The following is a 15683-nucleotide window of genomic DNA, read 5'->3' on the forward strand; positions in this document are numbered from 1 at the left end:
GAAAGAACAAGCCAGAGCCTCACTGCCTGTGTCTCCCGAGGGCGAGAGGTCCGACAATGGGGTGACGCGGTCACTGGAGGGGAACCCAGGAAATGGGTCAGATGTGGGTGAAGCTCTGGGACCCAGCAGGCTGCAGCAACACCACGGGGAAAGGGAAGCTCAGGGGCCATCTCTAGAGCACTGCCCGTCGGATTTCCACGGCCGCGACCAGAGCCTCTAAGGCCTGGTCGGTGAACCGGCGAGCTCTCTCCCTGGGCCTCTGACCAGCCATGAGATTTCTCAAGGATGGTTTGCAGCTCCTTGCAGGCCCAGGTCACAAGCGTGAGTATGCGCGCGAGTTCTGCTGCACAGGACTCAGATGAGGACCTCGATATGGAGGCGATGACCAGACGGGCGATGAGCATGCACACCAAGCTCATGGGTGCAATGGCAAGTCCACCTCCAGCATTGCACTCATCTCTGTGCAAACCAGTTTGCAAAGGATGGTCGACTCACAGAGGGACCGTGGAGACCCAGGCCTCATGCCTCGTGTCATGGGTGAGGTGGCAGCAGCTATTGCAGCACAGACCGAGGCAACGCAACAGCTTAGTGCTGTAATGGAGTCAGTGGTTGCTGGCATCCAATCTCAGGCTGCTCTCATGCAGTCTCAGACTGATGCCACACCAGTGCTGACTGCTGCCATCGTCGCTGGGTCATCCACTGTCCGCCGGGGATCTCACGGTGCCGCAGCAGGCCAGCAATCTGTGCTCGAGCAGATTGCTCCGGATGCTGTGGTTCTGCCCCGGGCGTGTGGCAGTGTGTCGGTCGAGCAGGAACCTGCTGTCCTCTCTCAGGATGACAGCATTCCCGCTCCCACCACTGCCACTCCGCCATTGCACTTGCCGCAGCCTGTACCCAGCCAGCCCAGAATGCTGCCGCCCATGCTGAGGTGGTGCAGTCTGCAGCTGGGCCTTCCAGGCCCAGAGCTGGTCGAGGGCGTCCTGCAAGGCCATCTGCAGTCTCTGGCTCCCAGACTCAGCAGCCTTCCACCAGCCTTGCTGCAGCCACTGGGGCCACATTACGGAGGAGCAGTAGTGTTGGGAGGGGGGAATTGCAAAGGGGAGGGAAATCATTGAGGAAGGGCGAGTGAATAATACGTTATTAGCAAATGGGGGGAGTGTGAGTTAATAAATTGATGGGTTTGTAAATATATTGGTGAGTTTGATAAGAAAGAGTTGTGTTTGTTGCTAAATAGTTGTGTTTCTTTATGAATAGTTGTGTTTGATAAGAGAGAGTTGTGCACATTAATAAATGTTTAATTTGTCGATGCACATTTTGTGATGTTTCTTATTTGAGCTTTGCCCAGTGATAGGGGCTGCGAGCTGGCTGTAATGATGTGGTTGTTCTGCGCAAAGGCCATGTGCTCTCTCATTTATTGGAAGTGCTGTCTAATGAGGCGATCACGAATGGCCCTTGCAGAAGCAAGATTGAGTGGCTCCCTCCTCCGTTGCTGCTGCTCCTTCTCCTCTTCATCCTCCTCCTCCACCTCATCCTCCTCCTCTCCCTCCTCCTCCTCATGAGGTGGACCTGCAATCCCTGGTGGCAATGTCTGAGCCCTCAGAATGGCCAGGTTGTGCAGCCTGCAGCACACAACAATGAAAAGGGAGGCTCGATCAGGGGAGTACTGCAGGGCTCCTCCAGAGCGGTCAAGGTACCCCGATAGTCTGTTCGATCAGGTTCCTGGTGGCACTATGGCTCTCATTGTATGCGTGCTGAGCAGGAGTGTTGGGGTTGCGGAGGGGTGTCATCAGCCAGGTGGCGAGTGGATAACCCTTGTCTCCGAGCAGCCAGCCGTGAGCTTCATGTGGTGGGAGGAGCAGTGCTGGGACACCAATCTGTCGCAGGATGAATGCATCGTGGCTGCTGCCAGGATAGCGGGCATTGACAGCAAGGATGCGCTGTCTGTGGTCGCACACCAACTGAACATTCAGAGAGTGGTAGCCTTTGTGGTTGCGGAACACCTCTGCATTGTGATGAGGTGCCGGCAATGCCACGTGGGTGCAGTCAATGGCGCCCTGAACCATGGGGAAGCCCGCTATCCTTGCAAAGCCACATGAGCGTTCATCCTGTTTCTCCCTGGTCATAGGGAATGAGAGGTACTCCCTTCTCCTTCTGTGGAGAGCGTCTGTTACCTCTCGGATGCAGCAATGGTTGGCAAACTGCGAAATGTTTGTAATATCCCCTGTTGAAGCCTGGACGAGCCGCTGGCGTAGAAATTGAGAGCAACTGTGACCTTCACTGCCACTGAGAGAGACATCCTGGTCCTGAGCTGAGGCTGGAGCTCTGTCTGCAGGAGGTGGCAGAGCTCGGTGACCACCTCCTGGGTGAAGGGGAGCCTTCTAAGGCACTGCTCCTTGTGGTAAACCACTGTATTGTATATTGCCACCTCTGGGTGGCGCTGTGTATGGAGGCATGCCTCAGCTGACTCCACCCACCACTGTGTGGGTTTCGTTCAGACTTGTTCAGTCACTCACGAAGAAGCATGGTCTCTTCTTAGCTAATAAAAGCCTTATTCATCTCATCTTTCGACTCATCATCTCTTCTTCGACTCATCACCTTTTATGAAGTAATTGATAAGCGTATCAATTTTATTAGCTAAAAGTTAAATGGCGACACCTGAGGAGCAACAACAGCAACGGATACAGCAGACATTGCTGAGAGCCCTCAGACCACCACGCCTGGACCTCGACCCTCAAGATGTGGGTGCATCAGCCAAGTTTGAACACTGGCTGAGCTGCTTTGAATCCTTCCTCGCGATCTCACAGGTTACAGAGGAGGATCACAAACTGAAAATTTTGACCGCCCAGGTGAGCCATCAAGTATATATGCTAATCCGGGACTCTAATACGTACGTGGCGGCCCTCGAGCTACTAAAAGGGCAATATACGCGCCCAGTGAACACAATTTACGCCCGACACCTCTTGGGATCCCGCAGGCAGCAACCGGGAGAATCGGTAGGGGCATTTGCACGGGCGCTACTGGCACTCTGCAGAGACTGCGATTGTAAAGCGGTAACGGCTGTGGAGCACGTGCAGGGACTCGCCTGTGATGCCTTCGTCAGGGGCCTCCAGTCAGACCACACCCGGCAGAGACTGCTAGAAAGCAAGGAACCCGACCTGAAGACGGCCATTGCCCTTGCGCTCTCGTTAGAGGAGGCCTCCTGATAGACTTAACTTGTAGTACCCTTCACCCCGCCGGACTTCACATTAAACAAGGGGTGAATGTGGTAAACCACTGTATTGTATATTGCCACCTCTGGGTGGCGCTGTGTATGGAGGCATGCCTCAGCTGACTCCACCCACCACTGTGTGGGTTTCGTTCAGACTTGTTCAGTCACTCACGAAGAAGCATGGTCTCTTCTTAGCTAATAAAAGCCTTATTCATCTCATCTTTCGACTCATCATCTCTTCTTCGACTCATCACCTTTTATGAAGTAATTGATAAGCGTATCACTCCTCTGAGAGATGAATGTAGGAGAACTGCTCCCGGAATACCCTGGGAGGGTAAGGTCTCCTGTTGGGAGCCCTATTGGCCCTCCTCCCACTGGCCACGTTTTCCAATCTTTCTCTCTGCCTCCGCTGCCTCTGACAGTGACGCTGGAGGGTGAGGCCCCGTGCCAGTACAGCCCCCATTAAGTGTTGGAAATGTTGAAGTACAAAATGTGACACAAATGAACCTGATACATTTTTCTCAGGAGCCAAGCTCCTTCAGGTAGGAAAAGCTCAAATGGGTCAAAACACCTGTCTGCTTCTGTCAAACTGACAAGGCAGCATGGCCTGCCGACTGAAAAATAAACCGGATGTTCAGGCCTTTAACTAGCACCCCCGCAGCTCCCAGCCGACTGCAAACCATCCTCCTCTACCTGCCGTTCCTACCGGCCGGCGCTCAGGCGGGGGGGGGGGGGGGGGGCGAGAATGAATTTCCGGTCCAGGGGCGATGCGTCGCCGGATGACGTCATGATCTCCGGCCGCAGGCGGGCACGGCGACAGTGGTTAGCGCCGTCACAAACCGCCAGGTGAATTTGGCCGGCGGCGCTAACATCGCCGCGCCTGGGTGGTAAGTCGTTGGCGCCCCCCCGGAGGCACTAACGGGAGGCGCTAACCAACCGAATTTCTAGCCCTAGGCTTTTGTTTCAATTGTTCTCTGAACTGTGGCAACGCATTTGAATGTTAATTCCAACTCATGCAGGAATGCATCCTCGCACGCTTGGATCCACAATAAATCCCAACACAAGCTCCGCTGGTCATGACAATTAACTGTCTAATTTTTCCAATTGATTCAAAAGCTTAAATGTCAGTGCCTTGCATGGAGATTACACAGTGACTGAAGCGTGCGTTGTCCTCTGCTCCTTTCTCATTAACGGTCTCGATCTAACCACCAGAAGACGATTACTCGGTAACGAGGGGACTGGTGAGTTCTACCTTTTTGTCATCGCCTCCCAAATCCGTGCCCATCTTTCCCACAAGTCCATGTTTGAATCTACCAATCAGGTTTCCGCCCCTGCCACAGTAGTGAAACGGCCCTTCTTAAAGTCACAAATGACACCCGATGTGACTGTGTCCGTGGTAAACTATCCCTCCTCGTCCTTCTCGAAGGTCTGCAGCCTTTGACACGTTTGACCACTCCATCCTCCTCCAACGCGTCTCCACTGTCGCCCAGCTGGGTGGGGCTGCACTCGCCTGGTTCCATTCTTATCTATCTAATCGTAGCCAGAGAATCACCTGGCTTCTCTTCCCGCTCCCGCATCGTTACCTCTGGTGTCCCCCAAGGATCTATCCTTGGCCCCTCCTATTTCTCATCTACATGTTGCCCCTCACCGACATCATCCAAAAACACAGCGTCAGTTTCCACATGTACGCTGACGACACCCAGCTCTACCTCACCACCACTTCTCTCGACCCCTCCACGGTCTCTAAATTGTCAGACTGCTTGTCCGACATCCAGTTCTGGATGAGCAGAAACTTCCTCCAGCTAAATATTGAGAAGACCGAAGCCATTATCTTTGGTCCCCACCACAAATTCCATTCCCTAGCCACTGACTCCATCCCTCTCCCTAACATCTGTCTGAGGCCGAACCAGACTGTTTGCAACCTTGGTGTCATATTTAACCCTGAAATGAGCTTCCAACCACATAGCCGCTCCATCATCAAGACCGCCTACTTCCACCTCCGTAACATCGCCCGTCTCCGCCCTTGCCTCAGCTCATCTGCTGCTGAAACCCTCACCCATGCCTTTGTTACCCCTAGACTTGACTATTCCAACGCATGCCTGGCCGGCCTCCCACTCAACATAAACTCAATCTCGTCCAAAACTCTGCTGCCCGTATCCTACCTCGCACCGAGTCCCGATCACACATCACCTCCTGTGCTCACTGCCCCGTGTCCTACCTCGCACCGAGTCCCGATCACACATCACCTCCTGTGCTCGCTGACCTACACTGGCTCCCGGTCCGGCAATGCCTCGATTTTAAAATTATCATCCTCTTTTTCAAATCCCTCCATGGCCTCGCCCCTCCCTATGTCTGCAATCTCCTCCAGCCCCACAACCCTCCGAGATCTCTGCGCTCCTCCAAATCTGGCCTCTTGTGCATCCCCGATTTGAATCGCTCCACCATTGGTGGCCGTGCCTTCAGCTGCCTGGGCCCTGAGCTCTGGATTCCTTCCCTAAACCTCTCTACCTCTCTCTCCTCCTTGAAGATGCTGCTTAAAACCCACCTGTCCTAATATCTCCTTAGATGGCTCTGTGTCAAATTTTGTTTGATAACAGTAACGTGCCTTGGGATGTTTTACTACATTAAAGGTGCTAGCTGGGGCTCAGTGGGCAGCACTCTCGCCTCGGAGGCAGAAGGTCATGGGTTCAAGTCCCACTCCAAGCCTTGAGCACAAAAATCCAGGCTGACACTCCCAGTGCAGCACTGAGGGAGTGCGGCACTGTCGGAGATGCCGTCTTTCAGATGAGACGTTAAACCGAGGCCCCGTCTGCTCTCTCAGGTGGATGTAAAATATCCCACGGCCACTATTTCGAAGAAGTGCAGGGGAGTTCTCCCCGGTGTCCTGGGGTCAATATTTATCCCTCAACCAACATCACTAATGTAAAACAGATGATCTGGTCATTATCACATTGCTGTTTGTGGGAGCTTGCTGTGCGCAAATTGGCTGCCGCGTTTCCTACATTACAACAGTGACTACGCTTCAGAAATACCTCATTGGCTGTAAAGCGCTTTGGGACATCCTGGGGTTGTGAATGGCGCTATAGAAATGCAAGTCTTTTTCTTTTATATAATTGCATTTTGTTGTTGTTGTCTATGCTATCAAACATCTTCATAATTTTAAAGACTTCTATCGGGTCACCCCTCAGCCTCCTCTTTTCTAGACAAAAGACCCCCCCAGCCTGTTCAGTCTTTCCTGATAGTTTCCCACAGTGAGTGAACTGGACCCTGTAGACACTTCCACCTCCCCCCACCCCCCACCCACTCCGTGGAGCCCCCTCTGATCTGCCACACCAACAGCCGGCTTCATGGTAACTTATAAAATTCACCTCCGCCATTTGCCTTTTTAATGGTCTAGACTTGACTATTCCAATGATATCCTGGCAGGCCTCCCACCCAACATAAACTACTATGTTATCAGGTAAAGTTCTGATTTTAATTGATGCAATGATTTTGGTATGTGTCTGTCTTTATACTGCATTAACATTAATGCTTCAAAAATCAGATTTGTCTTTTAATAAGTAGATAAGAAGGTGTGTTTGGGTTCACTGAGGCATGCTGGGAAGGGATGCACTCAAGATGAATGAACATTTTTAGATTCTGTAAATGGAGCAATTTAGATAATTGACTGTTCAAGTACCATTAATGCAACTTAGTCACTAGAGCAATTAGATTAATGCAGATAATGGAACAGTGAGCTTGCGAAGTTAGTGAATCTTGGGTTATTGTTCAAGACGTCAGTCAAATTTTTTAAAGCCTTTTCTGTCATGTAATTTTATTTGGTTTGAGGTTAAGTTCCCTCGATGGCTTGAGTGGTGCTCCAACAACGCTCAAGAAGCTTGACACCATCCAGGACAAAGCATCCTGTGAATGAATAAATAAAAAAGTCTTAAAGAAAGGTAATGGCCTCCGTGTTGAGCAGTGCTTTAAAGACTGGGTTGGAGCCAGGTTGAATTCCCAACCTGTGCTGAGTTAGTTGATCTCATCCAGACCATAATTGGGTTGTTACAAATTGCTTTTGGGATATGTAGGAGAGAAAAAAAAGTGAGTAGTGACACCACTGTTTACTTTTGTTTTTTAAAATTTGTTTATGGGATGTGGGCGTCGCTGGCAAGGCCAGCATTTATTGCCCATCCCTAATTGCCCTCGAGAAGGTGGTGGTGAGCCGCCTTCTTGAACCGCTGCAGTCCGTGTGGTGAAGGTGCTCCCACAGTGCTGTTAGGGAGGGAGTTCCTGGATTTTGGCCCAGTGATGATGAAGGAACGGCCGAAATATTTCCAAGTCGGGATGGTGTGTGACTTGGAGGGGAACTTGGAGGTGGTGGTGTTCCCATGCGCCTGCTGCCCGTGTCCTTTTGGTGGTAGAGGTCGCGGGTTTGGGAGGTGCTGCCGAAGAAGCCTTGGCGAGTTGCTGCAGTGCATCTTGTAGATGGTACACACTGCAGCCACGGCGCGCCGATGGTGGAGGGAGTGAATGTTTAAGGTGGTGGATTGGGTGCCAATCAAGCGGGCTGCTTTGTCCTGGATGGTGTTGAGCTTCTTGAGTGTTGTTGGAGCTGCACTCACCCAGGCAAGTGGAGAGTATTCCATCACACTCCTGACTTGTGCCTTGTAGATGGTAGAAAGGCTTTAGGGAGTCAGGAGGTGAGACACTCGCCGCTGAATACCCAGCCTCTGGCCTGCTCTTGTTGCCACAGTGTTTATGTGGAGAATTTTGCATGCACTGTCTCAGTGAATGAGCTGGAGGCTTGCCGCGGCGGCAGGACCTACAGCGGGACTCCATCACCTTTACCTTTTGACCTTTAGAAGTCGCTCTGACCCTGCGATGATGTTATCAGCAATTCAAATTCTGGAAGGTACAAAACATTACAATATTTTTCAGAGTAAGTGAAAGGTAAACTTCAGAACAAACATTAGGAGGAAGCTACTCAAAAGAGTGAAAGGCGTTCGGAATAATCCGTCAAACAAGGTAATGGAGGCAAAAATATTGGCGTGCTGTAATTGCACCCTCCCGCCAGTGGAGGCACTGGAACATAAAAATAAGGTCAGAATTGTGTGAAGTGAGGCATAAACAGAGGGACAACCACTAAATATAAGAAAAGAGTATATACAAATTATATGAATGTATATTTATACACTCAGGGATATATCTGTTTATACACTGTATGGATAGATCTGTATTTTTTGTGTTCAACCATGAATGTTTTTCGATGCTTTGGCAACATAAGATGTACCTTGTCATGCCAATAAAGCGATTTGAATTGAATTGAATTGACTGAATACAGCTCAGTCCTCTTGTTCAATTATTCCCCACCTTCTCGCCCTGTCTCGCCTGAAGACAATATTTGTTTTTCCACTCCCCCACTCACCACCACGGGAGTTTAACTCGTAACCTCTGAAGAATTTTGCATGCATCTCCTGCCCACAATTGGAGAAACTCTATCTCAACACATCAGCATTTCCAAATGGGAAAAATCCCAGTTTCCCGACACGCTCTAGCTGCAAGCCTCCTGCCACTAGGCAGTGCTGTGGCGAGAGTCACCCCCTCGGTCCACCCACCATTTTGGTTTTTCGCCAATTTCTGGGCCTTTGTTTCCCCTGTGAAGAGTTATTTTAAGTGGATGTCCCCAAGGTAAATGCTGAATCGGCCCCTGTACAGCTTGCTGTTTCTAATTTTCAGATGCTCTCCCGGTTCTGCTACCGCCATTAAGTTTGTTGTAAGGCTGGTCAGGTTCCCCTGACACCATGAGGACCAACTCTCCCACTATCCCCTGGATTGAAGACGCTGCCTGTGGCCTGGCCCAGCTATAAATATATTTATTTAATCCTTTCATTCCACAAATGCCAGCCTACTGAGCTGTGACTTTATTTATTTATTAACTCCATGGATTCCTGCAACGCCATTGCTTCAATACATCTATTTATTTTCACTTAATTCAGACATTTTGCCTCTGCATTCTTCTGTGGCTGCTTGAGTTCACTTTGGCACCCTTGATGGCTCTCCACACCCCCCTCTCTCTCTCTCCAGTGCTGCATATCCATTCGTTTATCCAACTCAACTCCTCTCCATTTATATTTACAGGAAACTCTCTTTTTACCGGCACCTAAATAACCGGAAATCTCCCTTAACCGGCAAAATTCAGGAGTAGGTTCAGGTAAGTTTTACTTCAGTGTAACCGGGGTTCCTGGATCTGTGGCCGTGTAACCGGGGTTCCTGCACCTGTTGCCATGTAACAGGGACGCCTGGATCTGTGGCCATGTACGGGGCTCTCGTACCTTGGTAAGTATAACTCTCTGTAATCCGGACTTTTTGATCAACCGGCACCACGCCGGTCCCGTCGGTGCCTGATAAAAAAGAGTTTCCTGTATTTCAAACTACTATCCCTCAGCTGCTCTCTCCTCCTGTGCTCAGTCGCCACACCAACCCACCACTACACCCATGCCCACCACCCCTTTGTTTACGCAGCGAGTTGTTGTGATCTGGAACGCGCTGCCTGAAAGGGCGGTGGGAGCAGATTCAATAGTAACTTTCAAAAGGGAATTGGATAAATACTTGAAAAGGAGAAATTTGCAGGTCTCTGGGGAAAGAGCAGGGGGAGCGGGACTAATTGGAGAGCTCGTTCAAAGAGCCGGCACAGGCACGATGGGCCGAATGGCCTCCTTCTGTGCTGTAAGATTCTATGAATCTATGATTGCCATTGAACTGTTTGCCATTTCCAATACAGCCTGGTTCAGCTGAGAATGTTGAATTAGTCATGGATTTGTGGTGTATGTGACCTTTGGGAATTAGAGCAGGACCACTAGACCCATTTCTCTTGTGACCATTACCATCAATGAGAAGTGACCTTTATTTCTGTCTCTAGGCAATATCCACAGTGCTTGAATCAGTTTCAATTCCCCAGCGGTTTCCTTCCAAGAAGAGAATATGAATCATTTACTGTAACTAGAAATCGCTTTGTTCTGAGCTATTCGCCCCCCGGCGGGACAAACAAATGGTCGCCACTTCACAGGACGTAGAAACATTATGGTTTTCATTTTCTCATTAATGCGCTTCCTGTATGGGATCGCAAAAGAAAATAAATGCCGTTGTTTCTTCGTTCCTGCCATCGTGCTTGAAAGTGAGTCTGATTGAGCCCATCTGCCGCGCTGTGGTAGCCTGGCTGGAGGCTCTCGACATCGCATCGGGTTTCACTGGCTGAAACCTGACCTAATAGGCAAAGGCAGTGTAAACATTCAGCAGGACCACATACTGACTGGAGCAGGTTGACGGTTTGTAAGATCATGGGAAACACATGATGTGTTCAGGTTCTAACGGATGTGTCTAGGGGGAGGCTTCTGATCTGGGTTGTTCCTTTTACTTAGAAACATAGAAACATAGAAGATAGGAGCAGGAGTAGGTCATTCGGCCCCTCGAGCCTGCTCCGCCATTCATTGCGATCATGGCTGATCATCCAAATTCAGTACCCGGTCCCTGCTTTCTCCCCATATTCCTTGATCCCTTCTGGCGCAACGCAAAAAGTATCGTTAACCCTTTGTTAGAGGCGGTGGGGGGCGGGGGGTGGGTGGTTGTGCGTTAGTTAAGGTTCTCTCTCGTTACAGTTTGGGTTGAGGAAACAAACTCCCAACTTAAACATCAGGGTTAAGTGTGTGTCAGCATAGCCGTGGACTAGGATTAGGCCTGCGTCGTCTCATGGGCGCTGTTTGAAGAGTATGGAGAGGGAGACGGTCACAGCTCCCCTTCATTTTGTTGCCCATCCCCATTGGAATTGGGACGGGAGAGGTACTGAACCCAGTCACGTGAAGGGAAGAACCATAAGAAATTGGAGCAGGAGTCGGCCATACGGCCCCTCGAGCCTGCTCTGCCATTCAATAAGATCATGGCTGATCGTCAACCTCAACTCCACTTTCCTGCACTATCCCCATATCCCTTGATTCCCTTAATATTCAAAGATCTATCGATCTCTGTCTTGAATATACTCAACGACTGAGCCTCCACAGCCCTCTGTGGTAGAGAATTCCAAAGATTCACCACCCTCGGAGTGAAGAAATTTCTCCTCATCTCAGTCCGAAATGGCCGACCCCTTATTCTGAGACTGTGACCCCTGGTTCTAGACTCCCCAGCCAGGGGAAACATCCTCCCTACATCTACCCTGTCAAGCCCTGTAAGAATTTTGTATGTTTCAATGAGATCACCTCTCATTCTTCTAAACTCCAGAGAATATGGGCCTAGTCTACTCAATCTCTCCTGTGGGGAGAAAAGATTTGCATTTATATAGCGACTTCAGGATGTCCCAAAGCGCTTCACAGCCAATGAAGTACTTCTGAAGTCTAGTCACTTGGGAACCCTTGGGAAAAGAGGGAGGAAAATGGGGGTTATAAAGTGTATTGTGTGTGTAAAAGTCTAGAGCACATCTGTCACAGTGCAAGTTCCACACTTTGTTACAGCTGGAAGATAATCTTTAAAACAAAAAAGAAAGCCAGCCATTTCATGCTGGGTTCTGCTGACCTGGCGCCTTGACATTTATAAGCAGCTACAGTTGCCGTCTATCTGTCCCCAGGAGTTTCCACAAAGGTGGACGAAATGGGGGACCAGCAAGCTCCGCCTCAGCAGCTAAGCATCCCGATCCTAGACTAAAAGAAAGACTTGCCTGTCTATCGCGCCTTTCACAACCTCAGGACGTCCCAAAGCGCGTTACAGCCAATGAAGTACTTTTTTGAAGTGTAGTTACTGTTTTAATGCAGCCAACTTGCGCACAGCAAGCTCCCACGAACAGCAATGTGATAAATGACCAGATAATCTTTTTTTAGTGGTGACCAGATGCAGGAAACTCTTTGGTATCCGGCACTGACGGGACCGGCGTGGTGCCGGTTTGTCAAAAAGTCCGGATTACAGAGAGGTATAGTTAAAAGGTACGAGAGCTCCGTACACAGCAACAAATCCAGGCTTCCCTGTTGCTTAGCAACATGTGCAGGAACTCCAGCCACAGACCAAGCGTCCCTGTTGCTTAGCAACAAGTGCACGAACCCCAGTTACACAGCCACAGATCCAGGAACTGTCACTAATATGAAGTAAAACTTACCTGAACCTACTCCTGAATTTTGCCGGTTAACAGAGATTTCCGGTTATTTAGGTGCCGGTAAATCGAGAGTTTCCTGTAATCTGTTTTTTTTTTAGCCAATTGAGGGATAAATGTTGGCCAGGACACTGGGGAGGACTCCCCCGGCTCTTCTTCGAAATATTGGCCGTGGGATCTTTTACTACCCACGTGCAATGCCATGGGAGAGCTGCCAGCTGGTGTTGGATGACATTGTAATACTTTATGTTTCAGCGTTAATGCAACAGTCAAACCGAGAGATGGTTTTAAGCTATAAGAGGGTAGGTCTCCTTTCATCCTCTGGCTTCAATCCAACTCGGACTGATGAGGCGAAAGTAAGTCCCCCCTTCTCTCTGTTGGCTGCAAGAGCTCTGTGGGACATGAGTTTAGGCAGTCTGAATCCAATATCTTCAGTTACGTGGAGAGACTAGAGAAGCTGGGATTGTTCTCCTAAGAGCAGAGAAGGTTAAGGGGTGATTTAATGAAGGGTTTTTTCCACTGGAAGGAGGGTCGGTTACCAGAGGACACAGTTTTAAAACAATTGGTAAAAGAACCAGGGGGTAGATTAGGAGAAAATTGTTACGCAGCGAGTTGTTGTGATCTGGAATGCGCTGCCTGAAAGGGCGGTGGAAGCAGATTCAATAGTAACTTTCAAAAGGGAATTGGATAAATACTTGAAAAGGAAACATTTTGCAGGGGCTATGGGGAAAGAGCAAGGGTGAGTGGGACTGTGGGAGCACCTTCACCACACGGACTGCAGCGGTTCAAGGCGGCGGCTCACCACCACCTTCTCGAGGGCAACTAGGGATGGGCAATAAATGCCGGTCTTGCCAGCGACGCCCAGATCCCATGAGCGAATTTAAAAAAAATTGGATAGCTCTACCAAAGAGCCGGGACAGGCATGATGGGCCAATTGGCCTCCTCCTGTGCTGTACAAGTCTGTGACATCCCACCAAATGCGGGACCACAGCACAGAAACTGGAGCTAAGCTGGCTCTCGGGCCTCACTCAGAACACAAGGACGGCTGCTGCAGGAAGTTAACATATCACGCTGCTGAAGTGGGGCTTTTCCCCCCAGCAAGACGGTGGCTCGCATTGAGGCCCTCGACACAAACTTCTGATCAACACTGCTTCAGAGCCACCAGAGGTCGTTTCACGTCCCTGCTTTGCGAGGCCGCCTCGCTCTCTCTCTCGGCGGAATTACAAACAGCGAATATTTTTTTGATGCAGTCATTCAATCGTTAGATACTGTTATAAATCTCATCATCAAGAAACTACTCATGAAATAATGCTGGACGGCCAGCTGGTGGCGCCATCCAAGGAGTATAAATACTCGGGCGTGGGCCCAGCTTGCCCTGGGACATTTTGTAAGACAAGGAACTAGTGAAGTACAACTAGACCTCCATGTTCTGAAACAAGTTGATTAAAGCCTTGCTTTATACTCAAACCAAGTGTGTAGTGAGTTTTATTACGTCAGGTACCTTGACGTCACTGCCCTTTGTCTGCTCCTAATGACAGTAAAAACAAAATCAAAACATTGTGTAAATCAATTGAAGGAAGAGATTCGCAATTAAAATCATTATTTAATTTCCCGCCCCCCAAAGGATTTTTGGAAATTAAAAAAAGTATGTATTATCTTGCAAAAAAATAATCTATAAAAAACGTATTTAAGGCAACAAAAAAAGTTTTACTTTAAAAGGAGCTTTTTAAAAAAAAATTTCGCCGATCGTCTTTGCCAACACAGAATTTCTTGGCAAACACTAAAAGAAAAGAGGGAGCCCGGGCTCAAGTCTCGTCTTGTTCTGCACTCCCCTAACCAGCCCGCTTGTTTCTTTCACTCCCACCCACCCTTACACCGCCAAGCCTGTAGCGGGTACTGACATTTCCCCATGTGAAAGGTTCCATGTGTGTTCCTGCACATACACAGAGAGGCGAGGGCATCTGTAGCAGACCAATGCTTACATAGCAAGGGGAGTGGGGGGGGGTGGGGGGAAGGAGGAAAGTGCAAAAATGCATAGAAGCCGCAGTGTTATAAAAAGAATTTGTTTGAAGTGGTTACAGAATGGGTGCCAGATTAAATTCGCCAGTGTTTATATAAAAGCATGGGTTGGCTGATACATAATGAAAGTTTTTTAATCAGACAAGGATCAAATAGAAAGGAATTTGGCGAGGTAATTGGAAACAGTCTGTTGTTTATTGCAAAATTGGGGCTGAACTATTGACCCCGTATTCCAAGCTCTATAATTACCTTTAAAAGAAAAACATTTTTTCCTGAAAATACGGTTCCAATTTCTCTCCGTTTACTTGAAGCTCCCTAAAGACTTGATCCAACGTGTGTTACTGCACGGATCTGAGCTGGAGCAGATGGGCCCCCTCGCTGCTATAACACTACGCTCTGTACCAACGCCAACCCGCGTCTCATTTCTATCTCGCCGTGCAATCTGTCTGAGGGGAGACCTTAGGCGCTTGTCCCTTTCGATAGCGGCCAGCTTCCTCCATTCGAGGAATTGACGGCACTGGAGAAATGCAGGGAGAGAGAGAGAGATCTACGATGTCTTAAATGCTTTACCCTGCTGGATAAACAGGAATTCATTACAAGTGTGCTGAGGAGCACGTTAAAAGGCTTTGCCCTCCCTGTGAAGTGGCAGATGTTGTACACAGTTCAAGCAATTTCCAGACCTGCTCCAAGAGACCTCAACAAGAGACTATATTAAGATCTAATTAATTAATCCCGGGATTTGAATGAGTGAATAGAACTGGCTCAGATTTGGCTATCCTTGTAGCAGAGTGGGTAAGTGCAGTGCCAGGTGTGGTACTGAGTCATATGGAGCGCAAAGGTCCCTAGGTTTGACTCCCCAACCTGTGGATCACAATTAGCTCCCTGCCCTTCAACGTGTGCATGTGCGTGGGCATCGAGTGAGGAGAGGGCTGGGCTGGGCTGCAGCTTTTTAAATTCATTCGCGGGATGTGGGCGTCGCTGGCAAGGCCAGCATTTATTACCCATCCCATGTTGCCCTCGAGAAGGTGGTGATTGTTGTGTATGTACCTTTAAGGGAATAACTGGTCTCAGACTGCAGTACCGGCAGTGACCACCCCTGTATAAAAGGCACTAGCAGCCTTCTGTAGTTTCAGTTTCCCAACTGTCTCCATTCAGTAAAGACTTGTTATAATCAACTCCTGCTGTCCGTGTCTCAATTATACACGGACATAATATTGGCGACGAGCAGATACGAACTTACCTACAGTCTGCACCACCTCATGGGATCCATCCCTGAAGCGAAGTGAGCAGAGGTCGAGGCCAGAAAGAAGAAAGAAACAGTAAAAACGGGCGTCGACTGTGGGC

This window comes from Somniosus microcephalus, chromosome 27, assembly GCF_052327205.1.
Source record: "Somniosus microcephalus isolate GS21.2 chromosome 27, FLI_Smic_1.0, whole genome shotgun sequence".
In the NCBI taxonomy this organism is placed as follows: Eukaryota; Metazoa; Chordata; class Chondrichthyes; order Squaliformes; family Somniosidae; genus Somniosus; species Somniosus microcephalus.